Raw genomic sequence first — 10,096 nt, forward strand, 5'->3', positions numbered from 1 at the left:
GGAGATGATTAATAAGGAGTTGAAAAGAATGTTCAAAAAAACTCTCCCAAACAGACCTGAAGCCTTCTTGTTAGGAATAGTTCGAACTGAAGTTCCCAGATGTCACAGAAATCTATTTACGTACACAACAACAGCAGCCCGAGTTTTGCAAGCCCAAAGATGGAAAGTGAGGGAGGTCCCAAGTAAAGAAGATTGGCAATTTAAGATTACAGAATTTGCAGAATTTGCAGGTATAATTTATAGATTACGAGAACAAGAACTCTTATCTAAAGAGGAGTGGAAAACCTTTGCTGATTATTTAGCAAATAAGTGTGCACAACTGAAAATGGTGGCAGCACTATGATAAATGATTAACAACTGAAAGATGTAAATTGGAGAACTGACTAAAATTGTTACAGTAAAACATGTAGGAATGATAGATAAGTAAAATGACCCATGAAAGGAGAAGTAGGGAAGTCAATGGATATATGGCATTGTGCAGAATGTTAATTTTGAAATGCATAATTTGAAAATTTAATAAAATCCATTAAAAAGAAAAAAAGAGGGATTGCAGCTTGGCTGTTTAGGGACATGTCCTGGGGTTCACCATTGCAGGGGGGTAGTACTGAGCGCCTGATGGACAGGCCTGGGGTTCCAATGTGTTTATGCTGTACAAATATGATTTTTTTCTTATAATAAAAGTTAATAAAGATAGTAAACGTTCAAAGCTGAACAGTTTTCAGGGCTACGTGGAGCGAGGTGGAAACCTGTTAAATGCTAGTCCAGGCTGGAACGTTTGTCAGTTTGCATTAAGCAGACACTGGCATTTTAAGGTCATTAGCTATCTTACTTGTATTCTATGCATCTCAATACAGTATCCGGCCAAAGCCCTCCGGAGAGGGCAGGATATAAACAGAAACTAGGTGAGCGAATTGATCAAAAGGTCTGGAAGCAACTTGACAGAATGGGACAGGGATGTACCAGCAGAAACTCTATTGCAATTTTGCCAGGGAGCTTTTCAAATTCTAGGTAAACAAATTGATTGATTCACCAATACTTGGGAAGCCAGAAAAGAGGGATGCAGGAAAAGAAACGATGGCAGCCATTCTCATGCCAGCGTAATATAGCAATTAGAGTGGTGGACTAGAACCTGAGAAACCAGGGTTCAAACCCCCACCAAGCAGAAATTCCCCGCCAGACCCCTACACTAATACTAGCAAAGTGTGCTTTGCTAACTTTGCTTCTAGCCTGCATCAGTGGTGGTTTCCCCATAGGACTCGGTCTCATCTAATATCTGCAATACAGCGATGATTCATTTATGAACCTGCTTTAGTTCAGTAACTAACAGGTGCAAAAGAATTGAGTACTATAAGGGTATTTACAGGTGTCCTGACAGAGCACTACTGCCTGAAGATGAAGGTGAAGAAGAGGTTCCAGCCCCAAATAAAATGTGGTTATTATGGTTTGGGCAATTCGCTTTATGCATGGAAACTGAGCGCATTCTTCCCTTATATAATCTGTGTACCTGCTGTCCCTGACATTGCCTGCCATTAAAATGCTTAATAAACACATATGCCTAATGTGTCAAATTTCCCATTTTTCAAATTGTACATTGACAGCTTTCCAATGGCACATTTCCCCCCTGAACTCTGTGTTTTTGTGTCCAACTGCACACAAAAAACCCCCACCTTCACTCAGTTATAAAACTCACTAGGCCAATCACTATTTCGGAACCTAACCTACCTCGGACGGTTGTTGTGAAGGGGAAAGAACCACACACGGCGCTGTGAGACTCCATGGAGAAAAGGCAGGATTTCAATGCAATAAGAAAAACAAAATAGAAGTTACAAGGTATACATGACTCTGTCTCTAGGACTATTCACATGACATGCAGCCTTTAGTCTTTAAAGCAGGGGAAATAGAGAGGGGATTTTTCTGTTTATGTGTTCTGAAGGATGATACTTCCTCTTGGGCCGTCTATCCAAAAGCAGATGGAAAATGGGAGGCTCAATATGGACTTTGAGCTAGAACAGAGAGAGGACAGCTGGCAGTGCCATCCTATGAAATGCCAGCAGGAACAGCACCCTGGGACACAGGCAGGGCACCATCTTGAGGAGTTTCAGGGCTGGTCTACGGACCGCAGCTGGGGCAGAAATTTAAAGGCAAATATACCCATCTCCCACTTTCCAAAGCAATACGCAAACCAAAACACAGCCAGCCTTCAAAATTCACACTTCTCCAAACTCTGCAGTGCAATTCTCCAGCCAAGAAACCAAACAGCATATACTGAGGTGAATTGTGCATAGGAACATAGGAAGCTGCCTTACACCAAGTCAGACCATTGGACTGTCTAACTCAGTATTGTCTACACTGACTGGCAGGCAACTTTCCAGGGGTTCAGACTGAGGTATCACCCAGCCCTACCTAGAGATGCTGGGGGCTGAACCCGGGACCTGTATGGAAAGGAGATGCTCTAACCATTGAACTATGGCTCTTCCCCAACTGCCTTATGCACAATCACTGCAACAGGAGCCAACTCCTATGCGCCAAGGTCCCTTTAGCCCCACATTAAAATATTTGGGGGGTACAGGGCCCCCAGTTGACGGGCATTGCCTTTCAAATGGTGCGTTTGCACTGCATCTTGTGATCAGTTATGGGGTTTACCTGGCCCGCAATTCAAGTTGGCACCCGTGAACACCACATCCGAGCTGTAATCAAGACCAGGACTTTTTCCTTTGTCTAGTAGCCCCTTTCCAAGGATTTAGACAAAAGGCTTCCTAAATCAGGTAACACAGAGTACTGTATATCAAGGTTGTTTTTTTTTAACCAGTGGTGGAGAACTTAAGACCCTCAAAACCTTGTTGGACTCCAGCTTCCATCAGCCTCAGTCTGTGGGTCCCCAGATGTTGTTGGACTACAACTCCCACCATCCCTGAGCTCTGGCATTGCTAACAAGGGGTGATGGGAGTTGTAGTTCAACAACATCTGGGGACCCACAGGTTGGGAAAGGCTGCATTAGAGTGTTCAAAGCACTCAAGCATCATTCTCCACATACCTTACATCCACCATGACAGGTAGGCAGGTATTATTGTCTGCATATTATAAAAAGAGAGGCTTTCCTGAAGCTACCTAGTAACTTTGCAGCACAGGAGAGAGTCAGGCCAGAACTTTCAGCTACACAGCTGTGTCTCAAAGCTCATCTGTTTGCAGCTGCCGGTTTCAAGAGATCTGAGGTCAGAGGCGTACCTAGGGGTGGGCAAAACCAGCCCCCACTGGGAACGCAGGCCTACAGGTGTGTGCGCAAAAATTTACCTTTCTGTCCCATTCCACCTGCTCTCATGCCCACGGATGGCTGCGAGTAAGTGCCAACCTTTCTAAGCATGACGTTGAAGAAGCAGGTTCACTACGGCATAAAATAAGCACAGTTACATGTGTGTGTTTCACACCAGTGAAGGGGAAACTCCAGCCCAGGGGCCGAATGCGGCCCTCCAGGTCTCTCTACGTCGCCCTCGGGCCTCTTCCCTGCCACAGCCCTTCTCCCCAGGCCACAACCCTCACCAACTCTCTCCTGTGACTGTTTTTTCCTGGCCAGAATGCTTCTCTGAACTCTTATAATGGTTCTTGCTTGCCTAGACAGAGAAAATGGAGGGGAGAGGTTAATTAACTAGTTGCTCCACCCACTTTTTGCTCCTGGCCGCACCCACCATGGGCCTGTGTCCCTCAGAAGGTCACCTAGGAAGCAATGTGCCCCTCAGGCTGAAAAAGGTTCCCTACCCCTGTTTGACACCATCACAATCTAAAAACTCCCTGTTATAGGGAAAGGTGTCTGTATGCCACACAGACAGCTATTGATATGCATGAAATGCTCAATAAAAGAGTTGTTGTATTTCGCTGATGCCTTCCTCTCCCACCCTAAAAAAAGGTAAAAGCAAACCCCAGAAATCCTCACTCCAGTTATGCTGCTCTGTACCGATATTTGCAGGCCACCAAGGGAGCAGAGCTGAGAGTGCTCCTCTGGGAAGAATATAACTCACTACTATGAATAAAATAGCAACGCAAATTAATTAACGGAATTACATCTAGGGCATTGGAGAGTGCATGTCTTTTTCGATCCTTCTCTGAGTCAGCTTCAACAGAGTAAAACCCTCGCTTAGCACAGGGAGGGGTCGCATCCCACTGCTAACACCAGGGGGCTAGGAGGGGGGGGGGAAGAAGAGTGAATATTGGTGGGAAGAGGGCCACAGAATAAAACAAAGGTGAAAAACTTCCAGGTTTCATTTGGAATCAGTTCAGCAGACCAGACTTAAGAAACATAGGAAAAGCCTTTACACCAGGGCAGACTATTAACCCAGTAACACAAGACGAGCCTGCAGGATCAGGCCCGTGGCCCACGTAGCTAAGGATCTTGTTCTCCCAGTGACCAACCCGTTGCTTGTGGGAAGCTGGGAAGCAGGACTCAAGCGCAGCAGCATTCTCACCACTTAACCTGAAACTGTTCTTAACCTGAAGCACCACTTTAGCTAATGGGGCCTCCCGCTGCTGCTGGAGCACAATTTCTGTCCTCATCCTGAAGCAAAGTTCTTAACCCAAGGTACTATTTCTGGGTTAGCGGATTCTGTAACATGAAGCGTCTGTAACCTGAAGCGTATGTAACCCGAGGTACCCCTGTATATATTCATATTCAGCTCTGACAATCAATTGCCACATCTAGAAGATATGTGAATTGCTTTGACAATCAACATTGTGTTGTGGCAAATAAGTACTTCCTTCGGTTGTCCACAAGCTACTGCCAACCAGTTTCAACTTTATTCAACGTGGGGCAGCTGCTCCCTTTCCTTTTGCCATTGGGGGGGGGGGTGGTGGCAACAAGTGAAGCAGAACAGTGACACCTGGATTCCTGCAAGGACAGGACTTTGCTGCTGAACCCAACTTGGGACTATTATTTTTATTTATTGATTTATATACCACCCTTTATCCAAAGAACCCAGGGCAGCGTACAACATTAAGAACGTAATTTACACAGCATAATAATAAAAAACCTTAATACATAGCATAATAATAAAAAACCATAATACATAGCATAATAATAAAATAACCATAACAACAGTCCAGATTTACCAGGCCATAGATTATTTAATAGCCAAAGGGCTGGGTAAAGAGGCATGTTTTGGACTGGCGCCTAAAGACAAGTAACAGTGGTATCAGCCAAGCCTCTCTGGTGACAGCATTCCACACAGGGGAGCCACCATTGAAAAATTACTGGCCTGTGGAAAGGGAAGGGTGAACATACCTGGAAACTTGTGTTAACTTACTCCTGCACATGTCCCTACAAACCTTGAAAAGGCTGGGGTAGACCTTGCTATAAAGAGCCTGGCATAAGGGACAAGAACCCACACAATTTGTTGTCCAAAACTGATGACTCCTAAGAGGAAATTACACTGTTTTGCTTTACTGCTGTTCGTTTCCAGCAGTGGAAACCTCGGTTGTCAAACGCTTCAGAAGCCGAACAATCCGGAACCCGAACACCAACAACCCAGAAGTGAATGCTTCCATTTTTGAATGATTTTCATTTTTTTCCCCATTGACTTTGCAGCCAGCCCTTTGATCCTTGGTTTTCGAACTTTTTGGAAGCCGAACAGTCTTCTGGAACGGCTTACGTTCGAAAACCGAAGTTCCACTGTGATGCTTAAGGCTGTGGATATAGCAAGAGAGTGGCTGGGTTGCACACACACACACACACACACACACACACTTATTTAAAACCAGGGGTATCTAACTTTCTGCCCTCCATATGATTTGGGCTCTCAATTCTCATCATTCCCAGCAAGTAGGGTCAATGGTCAGGGACCATGTGGTCCAGAAACGAAAGACCCACCCCATATGGGTTAGCCCTGGTGTAACCTAATTCCTTGAGGAACGTCTGTCCCTGTAGCAGCCTGTCCATGGCTTAAGATCTGCCAAGAGGCTTTTCTCAATTATTATTATATCAGAGCAGACCAGCCAATGGCACTGAGAGTGACAGGATGAGCAGAGAGGAAAAGAAAACATCAAGAATGACCACGTTCTGAGGCTACTTCATGAGAGAAGGGGAAATATGCAGCTCTGTGTTCCAATGGAAATTTAACGATTTGCTTTAGTTAAAAGAAACATGCCAATAGGTGCTAAGGAGGTCATATTAGCAGAGTGACAATTCCCAAAAGTCCCTGGGAAGAGGGATTGATAAACTACTGTGAGAACTGTGAGGGAAACTGGGGTTTCCTAACAACTTGCAGCACCCTTAACAAACTATACTTCTCTTTGGGGGAAGCCAGGACTGTTAAAGTGGTATAATAGTGCTCTAAATATATAGAACAAGTTGGGCAGTGAGGAAACAGCTAAGGCACAGCTAAAAGCTGGCCAACTCAGGAGGCAAATTCCTTCCAGGCCCTGATGACAGCAACTCTTTTGCGCAGAACTATTCACTAAATACCTCAAGAAAAAAACTTTCCTATTCAAAATTCTGTTTGCAGCTGCAGGCATACATGGCGTATTCATTTTAAATGAACAGAGAGGGGGGAAACATACAGTTTTCAAAATATGGGGTGGAGGCTATTCTCACTGAGCAGAAAGCTCAATCCTACAGCCGATGTGTTTGTAGCTTTCCATCACCAAGGAGACAGCTAAGCACATTCATTTCAGTGCATCCTTGGGATAGTTATCGAGGAACTAAGAAAGCAGACTTGGCTGGGTGTCCTGCTCCACGTTATCCTCACAACCCCCCACCCCCCTTAAGTGGGGCTTGGCTGAGAGATGGAGACTGGCCCAGTATCATGCAGTCAACCTTCTGAATCCAGCACTATTCCCTCTGCCACAATGGCTTCCTCAAGACTAGATTTAAATGCAGGTTTGGAGAGAGTGGAATCCAATCCTCCGATTTGCAAGGCAACACGAGTGTTAGCCAGTGGCAGCCTCTAGCATGTCGGCACATAGACCCATTCCCTTTCAGGACACACTCTTGTTTAGGAAGATAGAAGCTGCCTTGTCCCATTGGTTCATGTAGCTCAGCATTATCTACACAGGTTGGCAGCAGCCCTACCTGGCAATGTACAGGATTGAATTGAGGACTTTCTGCATATAAGGCAGTTGCTCTACTTCTGAGCTACAGTCCTTGCAGCTTTCTTACAGGTCTTTGATAACCTCCCAACTACACCACTTCTCCCTCCATAGGTGGTTGAGAAGACGACTTGGCTGCTTTCTTGCAACTACAATTTAGCTCCCTCCTTTCTAAGACTGGCTAGAATGGTTGGGAAGGTTGGGCCTGGTTGTATCACTTCAGGGGATGAAACTGCACCTGGTGCATGTCTTTCTCTCTCTCACACACATCCATTTTACAATGTGTACCTATTGTGTGATCTTTGCTAGTCAAGGTTTCCCACTGTTTGCATATTCAGAGAATCAGCCACATTAGCTACAGCAATTTCCTCCATGGAAGTGACAGCTGCATAGGAAATGTGTTGCGCATGAAACATTCTTGAAACAATATCGCCCATTTGCCAAATGGGCGGGCATGGAACAGCCTTACCCACAGTCCTTTGAAACCTCTAATTTGTGTAGAACAAATAAGGATCGGTCCATAGCTCAGTGGTAGAACATCGGCCTTGCAGGCAGAAGGTCCCAGGTTCAATCCCTGGTGCCTCCAGACAGGCCTGAGAAAAATCTGTCTGAAACACTGGAGACTTGCTGCCAGTCACTGTGGACAAGGGGGAGATAACTGTGGCCTCCTAGTTTTGGACCTCAACTCCCATCAGTCTCAGCCAGAATGATCAAGGGTCAGAGAAGATGGGAGTTGTAGTCTAACAACATCTGGAGGGCAAAAGTGTGCCGCGGGGCAACATAGACAATACGGGACTGGATGGCTCAGTGGCCTGGCTTGGCGCAAGTCAGCTTCCGTCATTCTCTGTTCATATATCTAACTCAGGGCAGGACCCCAGGGGAGAGGCTACCACTTCCAATCGCTCCATATGCTGCCAACATGCTTCCCACCTGGATTAAATTTTGGCTTTCCAGGAAAAGTGCCCTTCAAACCTGGAAAAAAATGTGTTCCTTGTTTCAGAAACACTGTAACCAGACAGAACTTATGGCTCTGACTCCCAACAAAATTAGTCATTCTAAGAGCCCTGAAGCCCAATTACAAAACCTTTAGGAATTCTGGAACTGCTTTATATTCTGTTTTGTAAAGGTTATGTAGGGACAACCCTTATTTCAGTAATGAGTTACATTTGCATCATATGCCCCATTCATTCCAATGGTCAAGAAAATGTTCTCCTTGTACCAGAGGGGTGGGCTTCCTCCGAATTTGCCCTGAGCATCCTGAAAAAGAACAATCCCGAAAGACCCGCCACACATATCAACATGACCAATGCAGCAAGTTTGCTGAAGTAGGGATACTCGGACCAAATCAACATGCTGGTGTTGCTGCATCTTGGTGGAGATTAATACCAATGTTGAGGAGGTGAAGATAAAGCTTGCAGCACCTGTTTCCCTGTGATTTGGGGTTTCTCCTTTATCTTGGAATAATCAAAGGGCTCTGCAAAGGTTATACACACACACTCTCTCTCTCCCAATATGCCAAGATTTTAGACAGAGCTGTGAGCATCAGGTAAAGCTTTCTAATTGCCATGGTAGCATTTAGCTCACTCATATAAGTGGCATCATAGTTCTGACCCGCAGAGCTATGTGAAGTCTCCATCCCTAACCACCAAATGGCCATATATAGAGAGAGAGATATATACACAGTATTTACTGTGTTGGACGCAATTTATCTGAGAAATTAAGAATTTATTTTCATTGCATTCATCAGTACCAGGTTGAAGCATCTGAAACACACCTCATCTGTGTAAAGCACGTGCCCTGCCTATACCCAATGTCATTTAAACCCTGGCAGCATGCGTGAACATAGGAAGCTGATGGATACTGAGTCAGACAATTGATCAGACCATTGGCTCAGTATTATCTACACTGACTGGCAGTGACTCTCCATGCCTTCTGGCAGGGTTCTCTCCCACCTGGAGGTGGCAGCAATTGCTTGAACCTGAGACCTTCTGCATGCAGAACAGATGCTCTATAACTGATCCAGGAATTGGTGCAGTGTGCTATGTGGGCCCCAAAGCGAGCTGCACTTCCTTACTCTCATTAACAAAAGGTGCCCAGTAAGGGCACCGATGATGATGATGATAATGTATGTCCAAAACATCTTGTAGTAGTAGTAGTGATGATGATGATGTATGCTTTCAGTGTCCAAAGTCTTTACTTTGCACATCCTTGCAAAGCATTATAAGATGATAGACTATGTTTAATAGTCCCATTTTACAGATGGGAGTACAGAGGCTAAAAGACTGCACTTTAGCCTAAGGCCTACACACAGGTCCTTGGCTGCAGTGGGATTTGAACCCTTGGGCAAATTCAAAATTTTCTCTATCCCCATTAATTAAAAAAAAACCCTAATGAGGGGAGGGACTGGAATATAAAACAGAGTCCACCCCCATGCTAAATTACCATAATGGTCACAGCACTGAGGCTATGATTCTGCACACACTTATTGGGAATAAGCCCCACTGAATTCCAGGAAGCCCGCTTCTAATCTAAAGAAATATGCTTAGGGTCATGCTGCTGCTTTAAGATCTCACTTCCACAAAGAAGGCAGTGGCTCCTTTCTCTGGCCGTTTTCATTTGGGAAGCAAAATAATCATTGCTGGTCCACCATTCCGGACCTGCTCTCTGCAGATGCCCCCTGGGCTCCCCCCTCCTTCCACTTGTTGGCCTAGGCCTGAGTTCAAATCCCTCCAGCTCCACCGGGTGCCATTGGACCAGTTCCCACCTCTGGGCACGACCTACCCGCACCGACACAAAGTTACACCCACGGGCGCACACGCTTTCTCTGGGCGCTCCGGGGAAACCGAGGAAACCCCATCGCCACACAGGAACGGCCGGAGACAAGAGCCCAACTTTCTTTCTGCTAAAACCATTATGCCAGTTCTGGGTTGGGGGAAGAGAGAGGGAAGAGGGGAGGGGAGCCCCCCCCCGCTCGCCCAAGAAAAAGACCCACGCCTGTACCACACGCCCCCCCCCCATCTCTTAC

The 10,096-nt window shown here is 45.7% G+C and overlaps 1 protein-coding gene across 1 annotated transcript in view; it reads right to left on the minus strand.

Moving 5' to 3' along the window:
* The window catches only part of LOC309519453 (G protein-coupled receptor kinase 5-like), a 73,240-nt gene that overhangs the window by 62,302 nt on the left and 842 nt on the right, over positions 1-10,096 (minus strand). The window lies entirely within an intron of this gene.

Source organism: Podarcis vaucheri, assembly GCF_965113315.1.
Source record: "Podarcis vaucheri genome assembly, chromosome: 15".
Lineage (NCBI taxonomy): Eukaryota > Metazoa > Chordata > Lepidosauria > Squamata > Lacertidae > Podarcis > Podarcis vaucheri.